At 41.9% G+C, this 22,243-nt stretch overlaps 1 pseudogene; it reads left to right on the top strand.

Annotated features, from left to right (window-relative positions):
* The first annotated feature begins 1,425 nt into the window (after positions 1–1,425).
* Positions 1,426–1,591, top strand: LOC112615083 (annotated as a pseudogene).
* Positions 1,592–22,243: the final 20,652 nt, after the last annotated feature.

Below are 22,243 nucleotides of genomic sequence, written 5' to 3'. Positions count from 1 at the left end.
GAAATCCAAACAAAATCCCCATACTTAAACCAAGAAGCTGCTCTGAGAAATGTTCTATGAATGATTATTGCGGATGACACTACAGCAAGTCACTTGCTTAATGTACAGTCATGATAAAATCTTGGGATGATTGGTTTTAAAAAAATAAATAAATAAAAAGCCTTACCAACATAGTGAAACCCTGTCTGTACTAAAAATACAAAAATTAGCCGGCTGTGGTGGCGCATGCCTGTAGTCCCAGCTACTCAGGAGACTGAGGCAGCAGAATCTCTTGAACCTGGGAGGTGAAGGTTGCAGTGAGCCAAGATCGTGCCACTGCACTCCAGCCTGGGCAACAGAGTGAGAATTTGTCTCAAAAAAAAAAAAAAAAAAAAAAAAAAAAGTTGGCGGGGGAACAAAGGAAAGGAAAATGCACATGGAAGAGGCTCAAGCAGGCATCTTGGAGGTCAAGTGTTCCATTTGACCTTGAGCCCAGGATTTTATAAGCTGGTCCACTTCCAGCATCTTGCGCCCCTTTCCCTTGGTTCTTCCCTTAGGGTGAGCCACTCACATGCATGGTTTCCTGTTTGCATTTGGGAGGTGAGCATGCTCAGTGTGTTCACTGGAGTTGTAGGCATGCTTACCTGAGACTTTCTTCCCTTTTCCAGTGGAATGCCCCGGGAAGGTCATGCTCTCCCGTTTTGCCTCTTAATGAGCACGCTCAAGCCCACTCGCCCAGTTCCTGAGATCTTATTGGAAGTTACCGAGTACCAATTTCAGGTGTTTTTATCTATGGGGAAACTGCCTTTCCCTGGCACCAGCTGCCACCAACTATCATTTTAGAGAGGCAAGTGTGACAACTGCTGGACCATCACCTGATGGTCGCCTGACATTCCTGGTGGGTGGGGGGGAGCCCTCTCCTGCCCTACTCATGCCTAACTAGCTACCTACTGTAATAGTATAAGCAACTCCTCTTTGTACCTTACACTCCTGAGCAAGCAGAAGAGGAAAGGTAGTATATAGATCTCATTCCTAGATGGAGAAACTAAGGCATCAACACGTGAGGGGATTTACCATTGACATGATTATTAGCCAGCAACATCAGGAATAGAATTCAGCCCAACATTTGAAAGAAGGTTGTAGAAACAATTTCTCTTTCTTCCACCAATAGCTATTTCCCCTTGAGGCCAGTCACCTTTGTATGTTTTCCTTTTGGACCCCATAATAAGAAGGACCTACTTCACCAATGCAGTTCAGTATGTGTCTCATCTCCACGGGACACTCCTCCGTGGGCACTTTGGTCTCACAAGTGAGTTCTTGGCCATCCCCAACAGGAGATGGATGCTCAGGGGAGCTCAGTGGGATGCCATCAAATTCTTGTCTGATCAATTTCCATTGTTCTGATTTTACCCACCTCAACAACCTTCGCATCCTGAGCAGGCTGGCAGCTTTGTGAAGTGGCAGTATCATGGCCAGTGAGGTTTATCCAAGGCACGATTATTGCTAACTGAGCAGGCCTGCTTCTTAAGTCCCTCAGTAGTCAGAAAATCCACTGGTCATACAAATGTGAGTCTTCTGTTTCCTTAATAATTTCTCAAATGAATAAATAAGCTGGTGTTCAGCCTTTTACTATCAGTTCTTTGAGCTTATTTAATATAAGCCTGCCTCTAAGAGACAGGGGCAAAATTAAATTTCCAAGCTTGTGGGCTAAGCTGGGCCTGGCAAAGTTGCCAAGGGATGACGGGCCACCATGTGAGGCCTCTGGGGAAACATCAGGCAATCTCTCCTCTCTGGTGACAATGGACAGCTGCCAAAGGGCAGTTTAAATTTTTTCAGATACCTATGTTCCCTATTTATACTTACATGCTTTCTCTTTCACAGTGCAAATTTCCAAAAGGCGGCAATTATCCCTGATGGATCTTGTAAATCTCACACAATGCTGAGTGCAAAATGTGGGCTTAAATTCTAACGAATGGGCAATTGGTTTTCACTAGAGACCACATTTTGTCTTTCTAGCTGTACTGGCCCAAGAAATAAAATGTTCACATGGCCTCATAAATACAAATAACCTCAAACAGCTGCAGTAATTTGTGTATCAGTATGGAGCTGAGGTCCACAAATCCCACCAGCATTTATAGAGTAGTTTTGGTGCGCACAGATGACAGTTGGGCTCTTTGAAATGGCATAAAATAGAAAAGGGGTAGAGATGAGATATTGATGAGCTACTTTTGGGAGCTGACCTCACAAGGCAGCACTCACTGCCCAATTCTGCAGAATTCAGACAGAAGTATCTGTACAGTCAAGTGTAATACCTGAAGAAAGGCCCATGGCTTATTTTTTTTTTTTTCCTCTCTTAGTTTGGGAAACTCCAACTATGTGTGTATTTATTTTATTTTATTTTATTTTATTTTATTTTTTAAACAGCCTTTGCAAAATATGTGTGTATTTTTAAGGAGTTAAACAACATACGATTATTGTGAATACATTAAATAATAGGGAATCTTTCAAATATGGTTGCTGCTCTCAACAGTCTCTTAGGAATAGCCTTCCTTGTCAGGACACAGACTTATTTATTCTTTTTTCTCAGCTGCAGGGTATCTCATGGGAGTGAGGGGGTCCTTGGTTACAATACATAGGGTAATCTCCTGTCCAAAAGTCTGGTCCTCCTGCGTTGTGCGACAGAATTAGATACCCTGATAGGTCTGCATGGCTTTGGCTGGAGGTTATAAGTTTAATGTGGCCCTGGTCAGTAGCAGTCCTGCCTGCTCAGGAGCCTGGCTGCTGTGTCCCTGATACAAGAGTGGGGCAGGGAAGTGATGGGTAGAGAAAGGCGGGTCCCTGGCTAGGTCTCCACCCCCACGGACCTAGGTGAGGACAGGCACTCCTGCTTTCAGGCCCAAATGTTGTATTTTCCAAGACCACCCTTGCATACCACACCCCCATCCTGGGACTATAAAAACCCAAGTCCCAGCGGGTAGACACACAGGCTTCCAAATGTTGAGAGGAGCACAAGGGCGGAAGAAGACACAAGCGGCTGAATGGTGAGAGTAGGTTTAGGGAGCACGCCAGTGGAAGAGCACACTGACAGATGCCGGCATGCTGGCAGGCCATCCACCAATGGGACGAGGTGGAGTTTGGCTGGGGCAGCTGGAGGAGAGCCAGGGCTGCTGAGCGGCCCAGCTCCAGGGGAAACCATCTCCCTTCTGGCTCCCCTGTTGGTGGAGAGCTGCTTCCACTCAATAAAACTTTTCACTCATTCTCCAAGCCTTTGATCTGATTCTTCTGGTAAACCAAGGCAAGAACCCAGGATACGGAAGGTCCTCTGTCCTTGCAACAAGGTAGAGGGTCGAATTGAGCTGATTAACACAAGCTCCCTATAGATGGCAAACTAAAAAAGCATCCCGCAACACTCACCCACGGGGGCCTCAGGCTCAGGAGCTGTAAACATTCACCTCTAGACACAGCGGTGGGGTTGGAGCCCCACAGCCTGCCCATCTGTATGCCCCCCTAGAGGTTTGAGCAGTGGGACACTGAAGAACTAAGCCACTCCCCCATCACAGGCCCTGTGAGGGGGACAGTGGAATCTTTCCTGTTTCATTACCATCATCTGTCCCTTTCTACAGTTGTGACTTCATGTGGCAGAATGATAAAGATGAGGGACTCACACATAAAACAGGCCCTCTGGCTGAAGCAGGAAATCTCCTGCCCCCAGTGACTGCTGACTTTGTGGTTTGGAGCTCTTATTTTTCCTTTTAGACTCTTGTTTTTCTCTACTTTCTGTACTTTTGTAACCAGTGGCAAATCCATGTGAGTCTGCAGCAAACTTGATCATTGCTTCCTCAGAGGAGAGAATTCGGCTAAGGGGCAGAAGTAGGTTCAAGGCAGAGGGAGACACTAAGGCAAGTTTGGAAGCAGGAGTGAGAGTTTATTAAAACGTTTTAGAGCAAAAGGAAGTAAATACATTTGGAAGAGGGCCAAGCTGGCGACTTGAGATCCAAGCACCCTATTCAACCCTTGGCTCATGGTTTGGTACATTGGCATGGTTGCATGGTTTTCTTTTTTCCTCCTGTCATTCTTCCCTTCAGGTGGGCTGTCACTCAACTGCCACATGCACAGTGTCAGTCAGCACTCGGGATGGTGACTGCACGCATACTGCATTTACTGAGGTTGTACGTATGCTTTCTAGGGGTGATTTTCCTTTATGGGTGGAACGCCCCAGAGGAAGGTCATACATCCACCATTTTGCCTCTTAGTGTGCATGGACGGGCCTGCTCATGTAACTCTTGAGATATTATCAAGAAGCTGTTGATCACCATCTTGAGGTGTTTGCTGTCTATTGGGAGACCATCTTCCCCTGGAGCTGGCTGTGACCAATTATCATTTCAGACAGACAGTTTAACAACCAGCTGACCATCTCTTGATGGTTGCCTGACATTCCTTGGGTGGGGTGGGGGGGCTCTCCTGTCTTGCAAATGTCTGCCTAACTACCTAGTCTAACACTTTCATTTATAAACTATCCCTTTGTTATAATTTTCTACCAAGTTCAATAGTAGTAGCTGAAATCTTCTTAGAATTAAATTCTTTTCCATTTCCACCTGTTTTTGTTTTTGATTTGATTTTGGCCCCTGCTTCCTGCAGACTCTGTATTTGAACTCTCCCTGAGGCCAAAGGACTGATGGCAGAGGGTTCTGCTCTTGCCTCTGTTGCCCTAGAGGGAGGGAAATGGGTGGTCCAGCTCCTGTGTAAAACTAATTTTGAAATCTTCCAACAGTTGGGAATATAATCAATCAAAACACAATGGGAAACAAAAGCTTTTATCCTCATCCATTTTCAGCAAATGCATTATTTAAAAAACATTCAGTTTCCAGAGCTTCAGACAGAAATCCGTGTAGTTTGGGCAAGCACAATGATAAGCGATTTTCAGATGTTAATTGTAATTATGTTTCCTTTTCACCCAAACCTTCACAAGCAAATTCTGTGAGATCAGATGAAATTTTCAGTAGACTTTTCCAGACATTTTTTTTCCATGTTGAAAGATGTAATATTTTTCAGCTGTGTTACAGCTCCAGTGAAATAATTACCTCCAACTGACAAGGTTAATGGAGAACTCAGAATCTGTGTATTTAATTCTAAGAAAATTTCAGCTGCTAATCCTGAGCTCCATAGGAAATTATAACAAAGACATATCGTTTCTAAGTGAAAGTACAGAATCTTTTCTTCTTCTACTTATAATTTAGGTTCCAGGGGTACATGTGCAGATGTGTTACATGGGTAAATTGTGTGTCACTGGGGCTTAGTGTATAAATGATCCCATCCCCCAGGTAGTGAGCATAGTATCCAACAGTTTTTCAGTGCTTACAGGCCTCCCACCCTCTTCTCTCAAGCAATCCCCAGTGATATTTTTGCCATCTTTATTTCCATGTCTATTCAGTGTTTATCTGCCAGTTATAAGTGAGAACATGCAGTACATTTGATTTTGTGTCCCTGCGTTAATTTGCTTAGGATAATGGCCTCCAGTTGGATCCATGTTACTATAAAGGACATGATTTTATTCCTTTTTATGGCTGCATAGTATTCCATGGTGTATATGCACCACATTTTCTTTATCCAATCCAGCACTGATGGGCTTCTGGTTAATTCCATGTCTTTGCCTTTGTAAATAGTGCTGCAATAAACAAATGTGTGCTTATGTCTTTTTGGTAGAACAATTTATTTTCCTTTGAATATATATCTAGTAATGGCATTACCAGGTTGAACTGTAGTTCTGAATTATTTGAGAAATCTCCACACTGCTTTCCACAGTGGTTGAGCTAATGTATATTCCCACCATCAGTGTATAAGTCTTCCCTTTTTTCGGCCACCTCACCAGCATCTGTTGTTGTTTGACTTTTTAATAGTACCCACAGAACTTTTCAAAAGTGTGATTAAGGCCAGATGCAGTGGCTCATGCCTGTAATCCCAGTATTCTGGGAGGCCGAGGCTGGCAGATTGCTTGAGTCCAAGAGTCCAAGACTAACCTGGGTAACATAGCAAAACCCTGTCTCTACTACAAATACAAAAAATGAGCCAGGCATGGTGGCACATGATTGTAGTCCCAGCTACTCAGGAGGCTGAGATGAGAGAATCACCTGAGCCCAGGGCGTTGAGGCTGCACTGAGCCAAGACAGTGCCACTGCACTCCAGCCTGGGTAACAGAGTGAGACCTCATCTCAAAAAAAAAGTGTGATTAAGTCTCCACCGCTCCTAGTCTCATCTCCAAATCCTTAAACTCATCTTGTATACTAAAGACAAGTGACAATTGGGAGTAGCTGTTTGTCACATTTTGTTATCCTTGTCGTTAGAAGAAAAGGAAGGCTGTACAGACAGAGCTGCTGTGGACTTGGTCTTAGCTAGTGCAGGTGCTCTGGCCTATCCTGGGAGAGCTGCTTAGGCTCCAGAGAAGCAGGTGCGTGTTAAGGCTTACCAGACCCATGTTAGTGACATTTATCAGCCCCTGCCCTTGCAGCCTGGAGGAGCTAGTTTCTCTCAATCCACCCTGGCTGACTGGGGAAGAAAGGACAGGTTGAGGTCATGTGTCATGAGCATGGCATTTGCTCCTCATTGGCTCCCAGAGGCTTTCTGGAGGCTGCCTCTCATGGCCTTTCACTAGGCCAAAGGCATGGGAGGAAGAGAACAGAACCAGAGTCAGCATGTGTGCCATTAAGACCTGACTGGCCACTTACTATCTGTGAGATTTGGGGTTAAATACCTGAAATCTCTGAGTCTCAAATTCTTCATTCTTAAAATGATGAAAATGTATGCTGTTTTGAAAGATCAGGTGAAGTAATACAAATGCAACTACTTTACACATTTTTGAATTCCCTTGTAAATGTCAGATTTGTATAATTGTTGCTAATGAAAGTCTCCTCTGGCAATAGTTCAAAGGCTGCCAACAACTGAGTAATGTTTTTGAGTTTAATCCAGGATCCTCCTGGCTGGAAGGCTGATTCTGAAGGAAAGCGAGTTTCCTCTGAGGAACTTGGAATAAAAAATTAAATTTATTGAATCAATCATGTAATGCAGAGTGTACCAACACCCAGGAAGCACTTAACATGCTAGAGCAACCATCTCAAGTTTTCTTCTGATTATTTTAGCCTTAAAATGCTTAGTAGTGCATCAGGGTTGGGGATAAGGAGAGTTAATATTAAAACAATTTTTCTGACTGCACCTGTAGTATTTATCTAAAGCATTCTCGCACATGCACGTGCACACACAGTACTGGGATGAATACACACAGCATGGAGGAAGAAATGAACACATAGATTTGTGTGAAGAGGCAGAGGTTGAGGGATGTGATGAATCAGGACCTCTTTATAGCCATGGATGTTTTTCCCTTGGGGAGTTTTCATGTTCTTTCACCCGTTTGGTTTTGGTGGGGAGATACTGCTTTGACAGAATGGGTAGTGAGTGTGTTACCATTCTGAAACTTGGGGCTCGGGGTGACCTACTGTCTTAGAGAAGGGGGGCTTATCAAGGGAGAGCAAGGGAAGCAAAACATGGGAAAGCAAACACTTTTGAAATGACTGCTTCTGGCAAGTCCCTGATACATCCCCCAAAACTCCAGATTTTTTTTAAGGAAATCCAGGCTTTAGTAAGAAACCAGGAATGTTCTGGAAGCATTAAGGGAGGATAAAACCTCTGCTCCCACTTAACCTCCTTTCACAGCCCTGGGGGAAGAATTGGCTGAGCTAGGCAGAGAGATGGGAGAAAGCCAAGAACTTAGATAAGCCCGCCAGCTTCCTGGATACCACATTCAACCATATTTACAACTTAAAATAGTGGTAATAAGTAGGTGTCTCCTTTTCAAGTGAACATGATTTAACCTTCCAGCTTCTGTACGGTACTTGTGGAAAGGGTTATTATTTTAAAGAACTACCTCTATTCTATCTCAGAAACCTGAGTCCAGCTTTAACACATTAGGAAGACAGACAGTGCAATATTCAAAACTGCATAAAACATGAAAAATTCTGACCCTATACTAAATAAATTACCTGAATTTAAAATATTGAAAATGTATTCATCCACCCATTCAGCAGGTAATTGACCCATGATGCAAAGATGCTTATAAACTCCTTGGGGAAAACAGATAGTTACCAACACTGCGTGCCAGGTGTTTTGAGGAGGGTACAAACACAGTCAAGGCGGAAGGGTCGAGGGAGGACTGGGCAAGGTTTCCCAGAGGAGAATGTCTCCACCCTTTACTAAGGCAGACTCACTGCAAGTGCCAGGCTGTGACAAGAGCTTGTGTCAAAACGTGAATCAGTACACTGCTTCCTTCGTCAAGACAGTCTCACTAAAAAAGAGAATGAACTGAAATCAATGGTCTGCTTAGACATTTAGTTCACTTAGGATCTGACCCCAGCTCATCTTGTCATAAACCAGTAACAAAGGATCCTGGCCAGCAGCTGGCGTGTGCACCATACTTTAAGCACTTGTGCTAAAAGACAATCAAGAGTCATCCAGGGGAAGGGAAGGAAGGGCGTCCCACAGAGAGAACAGCAGGGGTGAAGGCCTAGGGGCAAGAGAGGGTCTTCCATATCAGGAGAACTGCACATTAATTCCTCTAGTCCCAGAGGGTGAGAGGCTAGAAAGTTCAGCAGAAGCCAAGCTTATTTTAAATTAAGGAAGCATGGACTGAAAGAAATGTAATTCTTGCCTTCATCACAAGCTCACGCCATCCTCCCGAGAAAAGTCTTTCCGAAGCAAGCATTCAGCAGAGCCCTTAGCCTTGAGGCCAAAGGCGCCATTCCTTCTAAAACTCTGTTTCAAGGCAGCACAGGAAACCTTGCCTTTAAACAGAGAAACCAGCAAAGATGCATCCAACAGCGACATCTATAGACCACATCTAAGAGTCTTGGTTTCGGAAAAACTCAATTTCTCTGTTGAGTTATCAGAGCAGTGAGAAAGGTTTAGCTGCTTTACAAAAAAAGGAGAGAGAGAAGAGTTAGAGGGTTAGAGTTGCCTTTGTCCACAGTCTTTATCTCTGAGATCAGACATCAAGTAACCTGTATGCATATGGAAAAGGATGTAGGGGTTACTGTTAGGACCACTACCTTTTTTTGTTTTGTTTTGTTTTTTGAGACAGGGTCTCACTCTGTCACGCTGACTGAAGTGCGGTGGCGCAATCTCGGCTCACTGCAACCTCCGCCTCCCAGGCTCAAGCAATTCTCCTGCCTCAGCCTCCCTAGTAGCTGGGATTACAGGCACATGCCACTACCGCACGGCTAATTTTTGTATTTTTAGTAGAGAGGATGTTTCACCATGCTGGCCAGGCTGGTCTTGAACTCCCGATCTCAATTGATCCACCTGCCTCAGCCTCCCAAATTACACCAGCTGGGATTACAGGCGTGAGCCACTGTGCCTGGCAAGACCACTACCATTTAAAGCTTGACTTAGCTTCAAATCCCTAAACAAGCGAGACTCATTTATTAGCTTTTTTCTTGTGAGAACAAAGATATTAAGCCAATGTTGGTTTTCAGGTTCTCTGAGACAAAAGTGGAAAGTCAGGAAGTAAAAACATACATAAAACAGGCCAGGTGTGGTGGCTCACTCCTGTAATCCCAGTGCTTTGGGAGGCCGAGGCAGGAGGATTGCTTGAGGCCAGGAGTTGGAGATCAGCCTGGGCAACATAGTGTGACCCTACCTCTATAAAAAATTAAAAAAGAAACTTGTCAGGTGTGGTGGCACATGCCTGTAGTCCTAGTTACTCAGGAGGCTGAGGCTGGAGAATCACTTAAGCCCAGGAATTTAAGTTTACAATGAGCTATGATTGCACCACTGCACTCCAGCATGGGCAACAGAGCAAGATTCTGTCCCAAGAAACAAACAAAAAGCACACACAAAAATAAAACAAACCACATATGGCCCACTGTGCCCAGGTCCGAGCCCAAGAATTTCCCCTGGGAACACATCCCTATGAAGCATCTATGAAAATTAGATGCTTATTTTCTTTTGCCTTCTGAACAACTTGTACATTCTTTGGATTCACGGAACAGTTTTTCTTCAGATGTTGTGAATATGACTCATGGATGCCCTTTCCAAGAATATTCAGCATTTAGTGGGTTTCCCAGGAATTTTTCTTCAGAATCCCAAAAAATAGGACATCAAGTTTCTTCTCTTTTCCCTCCCCTTTCTGGCAGCTGTGCTCAGAAGGCAAGGACAGGGCTCCGCGATGTTCACAGGCCTGTGAGCTGCCTCCTGAGATGTGTAGCTTCTACTTAGGCATGGCAGGTAACAGATAGAATATACATATTTTTTTTAAAAAAGTTAACTGTAGTAAAATGGGACTGTGCTTAACATACATCCCTGGCCAGGCATGGTGGCTCAAGCCTGTAATCCTAACACTTTGGGAGGCTGAGATGGGAGGATCACTTGAGCTTAGGAGTTTGAGACCAGCCTGGGCAATATAGTGAGACCCCATCTCTACAAAAAAAAAAAAAATTAATTAGCCAGGTGTGGTGGCACACGCCTGTAGAACCAGCTACTCGAGAGCTGAGGTGAGAAGATCACTTGAGCTCAGGATGTTAAGGCTACAGTGAGCCATGATTGTACCACTGCACTCCAGCCTGGGCAAGAGAGTGAGACCTTGTCTCAAAAAAAAAAAAAATACGGCCATGCTTCCCACCCATGAGGGTAAAGACCACCCCTCATATTGTCTTATGCCCAATTTCTGCCTGCAAAGAAAGAAGAAGTAAAAACTAAAAGGCAGAAATGAAATCCACAGGTAGACAGCCCGGCGCCGCGCCCTGGGCCTGGTAGTTAAAGATCGACCCCTGACCTAATTGGTTCTGTTATCTGTAGATCACAGACATTGTATAGAAATGCACTGTGAAAATCCCCATCTTGTTTTGTTCCGATCTAATTACCGGGTGCATGCAGCCCCCAGTCACGTACCCCCTGCTTGCTCAATCGATCACGACCCTCTCACATGCACCCCCTTAGAGTTGTGAGCCCTTAAAAGGGACAGGAATTGCTCACTTGGGGAGCTCGGCTCTTGAGACAGAAGTCTTGCTGATGCCCCCGGCCGAATAAACCCCTTCCTTCTGTAACTCGGTGTCTGAGGAGTTTTGTCTGCCGCTCGGGGAGTTTTGTCTGCCGCTCGTCCTGCTACAAGGGCATTGGAGAACGTGCAGATCCAGAGGCACTGAGATTCTGAAAGGAAATGATACCTTCTCATCCCTTGTCTGGTAAAGAAGGACTCCTGGAAGATGAGGCTTTTACACATGACACTCTCCAAGGACATTAAAGAGGCAAAGGTAAGGTCAGTAGAGGTCAGTCTAGAAGGTCAAATTAAGGAGTTTGAGGTTCATTCTGCTTGTGATAGAGACTAGAGTTTTGTGAAGGAAAAGATAAGAGGAATGCATGACATCAGTAATTGTCCTTAAATCACCTGCATGTGTTCAGTGCCAGATTGAGCCATCTACACACAGAAAGTCAGTTTCCAGGGCTCCTTACCTCCCAGGGGATCATGTATAATTTAGTTCCTGCCGAGTGGAACTTGGCTTGACTGAATAGGTCTTTTCCTAGAAATTTCTATGCGTATGGAATATTTTGCAACTAAAATCTTCAATAATTTATCCTCACTAAATGCCCAGCACTGAAGTGAATACTTCATACAAATTTTTGTTATTATCATATGCATTTAAACATTTTGGAAATTTAAGCTTTGAAAATTTTAAATATTGCCCAAGGTAAAGCAGTAAGTGACATAGAGCTGGAAATCAGACTCCAGTCTTTCCTACTCCAAAAACCTCACTGTTACTAGGACTCTTCTCTGCCTCCAATAAGCATAATTTCAGAAATGCATTATCAGTTTTTGGGGCTAACCCTCCCCTGGCAGTGGCTTATAATCCTTTAAAGATCATTTCCCTACCTACTCCTGAATGAGGTTCTCTGTTCTGAAACAATTCTTATACCTCAGGCTCCCTTGTGGATGTTTGATATGGTTTGACTCTGTCCCCACTCCAATCTCATCTTGAATTGTACCTCCCATAATTCCTACATGTTGTGGGAGGGAGATAATTGAATCGTGGCGGCAGTTTCCCCCATACTGTTCTCGTGGTAGTGAAGTCTCACGAGATTTGATGGTTTCATATGGAGAAACCCTTTCACCTTGCTCTCATTCTCTCTCCCGCCTGCATCATATGATAAATGATTTTCACCTTCTGCCATGAGTGTGAGGCCTCCCCAGCCACATGAAACCGTGACTCCATTAAACCTCTTTTTCTTTATAAATTACCAGTCTTAGGTATGTCTTTATCAACAGAGTGAAAATGGACTGATACAATATTTAAAGAAAAGTACAAATTTTAGTCTCATCAGATAACTAGCACCTCATATGCTGGAGGGAGAGCTTCAAGACCTCTAATTATTAAATGCTTCACCTTTGAGATCATGTTAAAATCTGTAATCATGTGAGATATAAGTTGATCACACAGCTATCTTCCTCTCTCAAATTCCAAAAACAACTCACATTAAAAAAACATTTAGAATAATGTCCTTTTCTCTTGTTTTTTAGGGGAAAATATATCTAGATAGGAATCATCTATGTAGGGGATAAGTAGAAGGCCTTTTTCTTTCTACTTGATGTAAGTTAGTATTAGAACAATTTGGTATCATGGGAAGAGCTCCAGATTAGAGGACAGGAGACCTGCATTTTGTCCCCTGCTCAGCCATCAACATGAACTTGTGGCTAGTTGCTTTGCTCTCAAGGCCCTTCATTTTCTCATGGATTACGTGAGGAGGGATGGATTACATCATCTCCTAGGGTGTTTTCAGCTCTCCCATTCTATCATTGTAAACATCAAATATAAATAAAAATTTTAAGGGTCTTATTAACACAGATCTTTCTCTTAGGTGATAAATGTTCTATTTGTTTGATGGAAGCCATTTCCCTCCAGGAGTCTGCCATACGCTAATAAGAAAGAGTTTTATTTATTTGTTTTTTCCTACCTGGCCACCTTCATTTGCTTTTCAAAGCTGGCAAGAAGAAGAAACACACATGGCGCGTAGTTCTTATGTACCAGGCACTGTGTTAGGCACGCGCATTATGTCTTCGTTTCAAAGATGAGGGGTGGAGAAGTCCATGTCTAATACAGGTACTCACTCATCTGTGAAATGTTTCTTGAGAACTTCAGCTGGGCGCGGTGGCTTATGCCTGTAATCCCAGCACTTTGAGAGGCCAAGGCAGGCAAATCACCTGAGGTCGGGAGTTCGAGACCAGCCTGACCGACATGGAGAAACCCCATCTCTACTAAAAATACAAAAAATTAGCCGGGCGTGGTGGCACATGCCTGTAATCCCAGCTACTCAGGAGACGGAGGCAGGAGAATTGCTTGAACCCAGGAGGCAGAGGCTGCAGTGAGGTGATATCTTACCATTGCACTTCAGCCTGGGCAACAAGAGTGAAACGCTGTCTCAAAAAAAAAACAAAGAAAGAAATATTTCTTGAGAACTTCAAACCTGCTGATGATGTTTTGGGTGCTAGAGATACAGTAGCAAGTGAGAGAGACAAAACTATAACATGACATCATATAAACACCAATTAATCCCACTGATACTTACTGAATGCCTACCATATACCAAATACTGTGCTAGTTGCTGGAGGTACCAGAGTGAACAAATTCCTGATCTCATCGTTTTACAGCTCAGCCAACTGAAACAATGGATAATACTTATAGCATAGAGTAATCTGGAAATACCAAAGAGATATGTAATAGAAGGAAACATACCTTTACCTTCACCAAGTCAAATGGTGAGTTAATCAAGCTGCTTGTGATGCTACAAATCTAAAGTGATCTCTTTGCTTAGTTATTCAAGTACAGGACTGCTGCCATTGACCTGGTTGCTTTTAGAATAGAAATTTAGGGGCCGGACGCAGTGGCTTACGGCTTTAATCCCAGCACTTTGGGAGGCCGAGGAGGGTGGATTATGAGGTCAGGAGATCAAGACCATCCTGGCTAACACAGTGAAACCCCATCTCTACTAAAAATACAAAAATCAGGTGGGTGTGGTGGCAGGCGCCTGTAGTCCCACCCACTTGGGAGGCTGAGGCAGGAGAATCGCTTGAACCTGGGAGGCAAAGGTTGCAGTGAGCTGAGATAGTGCCACTGCACTCCAGCCTGACGACAGAGCAAGACTGTCTCAAAATAAAATAAAATGAAATAAATATAAATTTAGGCAGGCAATAAGATCTACAGCATCTCCACCTGCGTGTCTTCATTTCTCTTCCTCTTCTCTTACAAACGATTTTTTTAAAATCACTACTCATCTCTCTTTGTGAGAGAAGCACCGATATACTTATTGTTCAAGCCCCATTCCTTGAAATATTGGATTCCAAATAGTCTCAGGTCATCACCAGCACAGCATATTGTGAATTACCCACAGGGAGCAAGGTCAAGAAGGCAGCATTATCCTCCTTGATTCAGCTCAACCTGAAACTACTGGAAAGTGACCCTATTTTACATTCGCTTCAATCTTCCCAAGATTCTGGAACTGTACATAGTAAAGCCAGATGGTTGATATGCCTGGAAACTTTCCAAGCTCACTCAGGTCTAGATTTATGTAATTAATGGTATTTTAAAAAAGAAAAAAAGAAGAGTGTCTTATCAGTATTGAGAAAGCCATAAAATTGGAGCATTTCAGTAAATCATAGTGGGCTTGGTAGCCTGACTTCCCCAATTAACAAAGTAAGACATTTTAAGAGGTTTGCCGTGGAAAATTCAAATAGGCTCTGAAAACACAGTATTAAATTACATTTATTTCATTTTTTTATTGAAGACTCTAAATTAGACATCATATTTAAATACCTAGTTATGAGAATTTTAAATTCAGGACTATGAGAGTTTATACAATTGGGGTTGATTCACTTGTGTGCCTTTTTATGTTAATCCAACAAACATGTATTGGGTGCTTACAAAAGACAGAACAACTGGCTACAATGTGTAGGAGTTTACCAGGAGAACAAGATGTACTTTAGCAGTAGAGGAGGTAAGAGACAGAGGCAGGAGACAGAGGAAAGTTAGGAGAGGCAGCCCAGGCAGGTGTGAGAGTCTGTGCAATGGTCAGAGGTACGAAATCACATTGCAATTTGAGGGAGCCAAAAGTTGGAAACGTGGGGGAATAAGAAAGCAGTGGAAGGCATGGCTCAAAACCCTAGCCACCAGTAATGAAGGAGCTCCACACCAAGCCAATGGAACTACTGCCAAATTCTGTAACTGATAGAAGCCACTAATATGTTTTAAATCAAAGGGATACAGAATCAGACTGTGTTTTAGGAAGGTTCACTGTTACCGTTATTATTATGAATTTATCATCATATACCTAAGAGTTGATTTTGGGTCTGCTCTATCTTTGAAACAGCCTTTGCAAAAATTGTAACAGGCTGGGTGCAGTGGCTCATGCCTGTAATCCTAAAACTTTGGGAGGCCGAGGCAGAAGAATTGCTTGAGTATAGGAGTTCAAGACCAGCCTGGGCAATATAGTGAGACCCCACCACTACAAAATATTTTTTAAAATTAGCTGGACATGGTGGCTCATGCCTATAGTCCCAGCTGGGTGTGGTGGCACATGTCTGTAGTCCCAGCTACTCAAGAGGCCGAGGTGGGAGTATCGATTGAGCCCAGGGGGTCAAGGCTGCAGTGAACCATGATTGTGCCACTGCACTCCAGCCTGGGTGAAACAGACTCTGTCTCAAAAAATAAAAATAAAAAAATTGTAACAGTGAGAAAATTATGGCAGTGAAAGAGGTCTGATCTAACCAATCACCATTATGCCTTTAGCTTTCAAATTGCCCTTAATTATTCCTGGGCTTGGGCCAAGCTAACTTTGGAGACATTTAGTTTACAGTTTAAATGATAATAGCCCTTCCCCCAAATTCAACCACCTTTGTAATGAGAGACAACCAGACTAGGAGGATGACAGGAGCCTGAATTCTGCTAAGGTGTAGACATAAACAATGACCTGTCATTATTCCAGAGGTCACGGATATGCAACTTCCTCAATTACTACTGCAAATGACATTACTATTGTAGAACCTAGGATTGGGCTTTTGAGATGTCTTTCCGGGTTTTGCATTTCTGATGGCCAGTGGCTCCACCTGGACCTACTAACCCCCACCAACCACACCCCCATCCCCTTTACTCCTGTGTGCATGACTCCCTGGCCTGCCAAACTATCCTTGAAAAACCCTAGGCTCTGAAATTTTGGAGAGACTGAGTAATAATAGAATTCCGGTCTCCCTTTCAGCTGGCTCTGCATGAACGAAACTCTTTCTCTATTGCAATTCCCCTGTCATGATAAATCAGCTCTATCTGGGCAGTTACATCATCATGTTGATTAACTTTCCCTCAGCAGTAACTTCTCTGACTCTCCACCCCCTGGAAGCTGCAGGGGCCTTGTGCCTTCCTATCAGTGGTTAACATCTTTAAGGCAATCCAGAACCAAAAAGCAAATATATATATTTTAAAAAACTCAAAAGCTTAATGTTTTGTAAGGCAAAGGATTATCTACTTGATTTTTATCTATTTTATGAATTTTGAGTGTTTTGAATATGAATTAAAAACTACTAAGCAGACTTTACTGCATCATGGGCTTTTAGCTGATAGAGTTGACTCTTTATTTTAAGTGGCATAACCTAAGCTTGAAGGAATTCATCTGAATAAGGATATTAGAGCAGACTGATAAGTGAAATTGTTTAGTCCTGTCTCGTCTGGAGGGTTTAATTTCTAAGACATTGGAACATAGACTGGGCCATGGCAATTTGCTACATTTTTTCTCTTTTTCAAAAGCCCAGTGATTCCCAAATAAGAAGATCTTGGCAGCTAATCAATGCCTCACCTATTTGAGATAGCAGACTTCAGGCAATTTTAAACTCTCTAATAAAAGGCTTTGCAGATGATCTGGAGAAATTGTGCTTGGCATTGACAAAAAAGTCTATTATCATTCCATAAGGAGCCAGCACAGAGCTGGCTGACAACTGATGTTCACTGACTGAATGAGCACAGATTTCCAGGAATTAGAGACAGTGATATTTGGACTCTGACAGTCTTTTACTTACGGTGAAAAGAAAAAGCATACAAGAATTAGATAATTAAAGAAAGGAAAAACTGGGAACAGGGACAAGGAAACACCATAGTACCTTGATTCTCAGCCAAAATGTGGGCTTTCATATGCAGAAGAATGAAACTGGACCCATATCTCTCAACATGTACAAAAATTAATTCAAGATGGATTAAAGACTTAAATGTGTGTCCTAAAACCATAAAAATTCTAAAAGACAACCTAGGGAAAACTCTTGGCCTAGAGTTTGGCCTAGGCAAAGAATTTATGACTAACACCTCAAAAGTACATGCAACAACACAACAAAAAATAAGGCAATGGAACTTAATTAAACTAAAGAGCTTCTGTACATCAAAAGAAACCATCAACAGAGTAAACAGACACCGTACAGAATCAAAAGGATCTGAAGATACTTCTCAAAGAAGACATACAACCGGCCAACAAAGATATGAAAAAATGCTCAACATCCATAATCACCAGAGAAATACAAGTACAAAAAAGCACCATCTCATATCAGTTAGATTGGCTATTATTAGAAGGTCAAAAAATAAATACGTCAGTGAGGATACAGAGAAAAGGAAATACTTAAACGCTGTTGGTGGGAATGTAAATTAGCTCAACCCTTATGGAAAACAGTATGAAGATTTCTCAAAGAACTGAAAATAGAGCTATCATTTGGCCCAGCAATCCCACTACTGGGTATCTACCCAAGGAAAAGAAATTGTTTTATCAAAAGATACCTGCAATCATAAGCTGATTGCAGCATTATTCACAATAACGAAGTCATGGAATCAACCTAAGTGTTCATCAATGGTTGATCAGATAATGAAAATGTATACACCAAAGAATACTATGCAGCCATTAAAAAGAATGAAATCGTGTCCTTTGAAGCAATGGATGAGGCTGGAGGCTATTATCCTAAGTGAAATAACTCAGAAACAGAAAATCAAATACTCTGTGTTCTCACTTATAAATGGGAGTAAACAATGAACATGCAGATGGAGATAATAGATACTGGGGACTTCAGAAGTGGGAAAGTGGGAGGGGGCAGAGGGTTTAAAAATGACCCATTGGGTACAATGTTCACTATTTGGGAGATGGTTCACTAAAAACCCAAAACTCACCATTATGCAATATATCCGCATAAGAATCCTGCACACATGTACCCCATGAATCTAAAATTATATTTTTTTCCAGGCATGGTGACTCATGTCCATAATCCAGCACTTCAGGAGGCTGAGGTGGGCAGATCACTTCAGACTAGGAGTTTGATACTACCAATCTGGACAACATGGCAAAAACCCATCTCTATAAAAATTAGCCAGGCATGGTGGTGTACACCTGTAGTCCCAGCTACTCAGGAGGCAGGGGTGGGGGAATAAATTCAGCCCAGGGTGGTTGAGGCTGCAGGGAGCCATGATCATGCCACTGCACTCCAGCCTGGATGACAGAGTGAGACCTTGCCTCAAAAAAAAAAAAAAAATTAATAAAGATTATAAAACAGTCAAAAATAAATAAATAAATGAATGAAATTTGGGCTTCGATTATATTATCAAACATAAGAGAATTCCTTCTCCAAAATGTAAAATAAAATTGTGTAGCTAGCCCTGATATTCACAGCACATTGTCAATACTTGGAACATTTACCAGCTGGTAAACAGCAGCACCGACTTTCCCTTTGTCTTTTTCTTCCTCCATGACTTGCTGGTCAGTAACATTCTTCTTTCAAGTTCTTATTAGACATTTTCTTTGGCAAGAGTGTTCCTCAGTTGGCTTTTTTCTACTTCACCTTTCTTTTTTGTCTTCTGTTACAGTGGCACCATTTTATGACAGCAACAGTGTGGGTGTGATAGAATTCTGTTTGTGTTTGTGTTTTTGTTTTTGAGACAGAGTCTCACTCTGTTGCTCAGGCTGGAGTGCAGTGACACGATCTCGGCTCACTGCAATCTCAGCCTCCTGGGTTTAAGCGATTCTCCTGTCTCAGTCTCCCGAGTAGCTGAGATTACAGGAGTACACCACCACATCCGGCTAATGTTTGTATTTTTAAAAAAGACGAGGTTTCACCATGTTGGCCAGGGTTGTCTCGAACTCCTCAGGTGATCCACCTGCCTCAGCCTCCCAAAAGGTTGGGATTATAGGCATGAGCCACTGCATCCAGCCAAGTGTGATGGAATTCTAATCTCTCATTAAATAGTTCTTTTGGTGTTAAAAAAAAAAAAAAAAAAAAAAAAAACAAAAAAAACTCATCATTAAGACAAAGACAGGCTTTCTGGTTTCTCATTTTGATACTTTTATAAATATTCTCTACTAAAGCAGGCAATTAATAGACAACACCCTGCCAACGTTTGTCTTCAACTCCTAGTTCCTTTAATATCAGTGATGAGTAAAATTAAAATAAAATTGTTAGAATAAAAATGTCACCTCAATAATTGAGTATGGAAGAGGAAAATTATGCCACAAAACCCATTTCTGTATGTTAATGATTTGAAAGATAAAAAGTAACTTATCTGTGGATAAGTGGACATGTTAATTTCTTCAAGTAATGGAGCCATGCTTTAGCTATTGGGAGATGGAAGATACCAGAGCTATTTGTTTTCTGCTTATGACAATGCTGGGTTAACCTGTTTGAAATTAACAGTCTTGCTAAGAAAACAATACAAACTGGAATTTTAAAAACCTAACAAGGATTTGAAAATAAAATTATACACCAATCACCCTTACTTACATTGTTGCAAAAATCTTAAATAAATTATCAGCTAGTCAAGCCCAGTGCTATATAAAAAGAAAAATACATCATGACCAAATTAGTTTATTCTGAAGTTACAAACATGGTACAATATTCAAAAAAAAAATCTATCAATGTGACTTTCACATTAACAGAAAAAAAAGAGGGAAAATGGTGCATTTATCTTAAATAAAGAAAACATCTTTTGATAAACTACAACACCTGTTTTGGAATCAAACTAGGAAAAAAGGGAAATTCCTTAATCTGATCAAAGATATCAACAAAAACTTACAATGAATATCATTTGTAATAATGAGGGGTTTTTTTTGGGGGGGGGGTATTTGTTTGTTTGTTTTTGAAACAGCGTCTTGCTCTGTCGCCCAGACTGCAGTACAGTGGTATGATCTCGACTCATTGCAACCTCTGCCTCCCAGGTTCAAGCGATTCTCCTGCCTCAGCCTCCTGACTAGCTGGGATTACAGGCGCCTGCCACCACCCTTGGCTAATTTTTGTATTTTTAGTAGAGACGGGGTTTCACCATGTTGGCCAGGCTGGTCTCAAACTCCCGACCTCAAGTGATGATCTGCCCACCTCAGCCTCCCAAAGTGCTGGCATTACAGGCATGAGCCACCATGCCCTGCTATAAAGATGAGTTTTTAAAAGCTTTTCACCTTTCCACCTTTTGCACCTTGATCGGGAACAAGACAAGGTTACATATCTGTGCCACTTCTATTCAACATTGTCCTGGAGTCTTAATGACTTTAACAAGTCAACACAAATATATAACAGAATAAATACTGGAAATGAAAAATATTATCATGATCATTTTAATAGCATATCCAAAAAATTCTACAGATAATTATAGTTTACAAATGAATTTAATAAATCATTGCATTCTTATTCAATATAGAAAGCAATTCTATTTCTGCATACCAATAACAAAAGAAAAAAGATTTAAATACCACTTACAATAGCATAAAATATTATCAAATGTCTAAGAATATATAGACATAATCTCAACACTGAAAACTGCAAAACATTATTGATAGAAATTAAAGAAAACTTAAATAAATATAAGTACTTATTATGTTTGTAGATCAGAAGACTCAATGTTGTAAAGACGTCAACTATTCACAAATTGATGTAAATTCAATGCAATCCCAACTTTAAAAGATCCTACAACATGTGTGTGTGTGCGTGTGTGTGTGTGTCTCAAAACTGGGAAGCTGATTCTAATATTTACATGGAAATATAAAGAGTAGAGAATAATAAAAAAGGAAAAAACCTAAGTTATAATTCCTATAATACAAGATATTAAAACTTATTTAAAACTACAGTAATTAACAATCTGGCACTAGTGAAAGAATAAACAAATAGAGCAAACTAGACTTCAGAAACATATGTACATGTATACGGACTTTTGGTTTAAGATTTGATTTGCAGCATGTGACATTTACAATTTTGCTCTAATGCTGTGCTCACTCTTCCACCCTCCATCATAATATAGTCAGATGAGATCCAGGCCATTTGGACATCCTGCAGAACGTCACATTGTTGTTGTACATTGTGGACATTGTGTTGACTCAGTCAGATAAGCCCCAAGGTAGCTGGAATGCTGGAAGCCTTAAGAAACACGCACCTGAATTGGGATAGACCTGCTTCTGAGCTCATGCAAGTGGTTGTTGGCGGGACTCCGTTCCTTTAGGTTGTTGGTCTGCGGGGTCTCAACTCCTCACTGGCTGTTGATCTGAGGCCATCCTCAGTTCTGTGTCTTGTGGTCCTGTTCACGGAGCAGCTCACAATAGAGTAGCTGGCTTCCATCAGCAAGGGCAAGGCAAGAAAGAGTAAGCAAAAGGGGACATGGTTTTTTGTAGCCCAATCTAAGCAGTAACATTCAATCACTTTTGCCCTTAATTATTAGAGCAGTCACTAGGTCAGTCACTAAGACCAGCCCACATTCAAGGGTAGGGAATTGCATAAGGATACGAATACTCCAAGGGGAGAGTTGTTGGATTCATTTCAAAAGCTGCCTGCCACAAATTCTGAATTGCCAATGTAGAAACGTTAAATGGGAAAAATTGACTTTGGCCCCTGTAGCCTTAACTCTTGGTTTAATCCCCTGCTGCAACTAAAATATGATTTTTAAGATTTACCATAGAGGAAATGAGGAGAAAAAGCTTATTCAAGTTTATCTTATCTAACATAAGAGGCACATGACTTAAGCTCACATTCTTGCTGCTATCTCAACATGCCAGCTCTTACTTCCCATGAAGAAGGAGGAAAGAGGGAAGACCTTCTTACCTACTGACAGATGTTAAAACTAAGCTGAGGTTTCCATGGAGTAGATGTACTTTTACCTCTTCCTCCTACTAGATACACTAACCACTCCCTGCCCCCCGCCACCCCGAGAGTTATATATAAAACAAATATCAGAAGACTCTA

Source organism: Theropithecus gelada, chromosome 1 (assembly GCF_003255815.1).
Source record: "Theropithecus gelada isolate Dixy chromosome 1, Tgel_1.0, whole genome shotgun sequence".
Lineage (NCBI taxonomy): Eukaryota > Metazoa > Chordata > Mammalia > Primates > Cercopithecidae > Theropithecus > Theropithecus gelada.
This window is presented reverse-complemented; position numbering and strand designations above follow the sequence as displayed.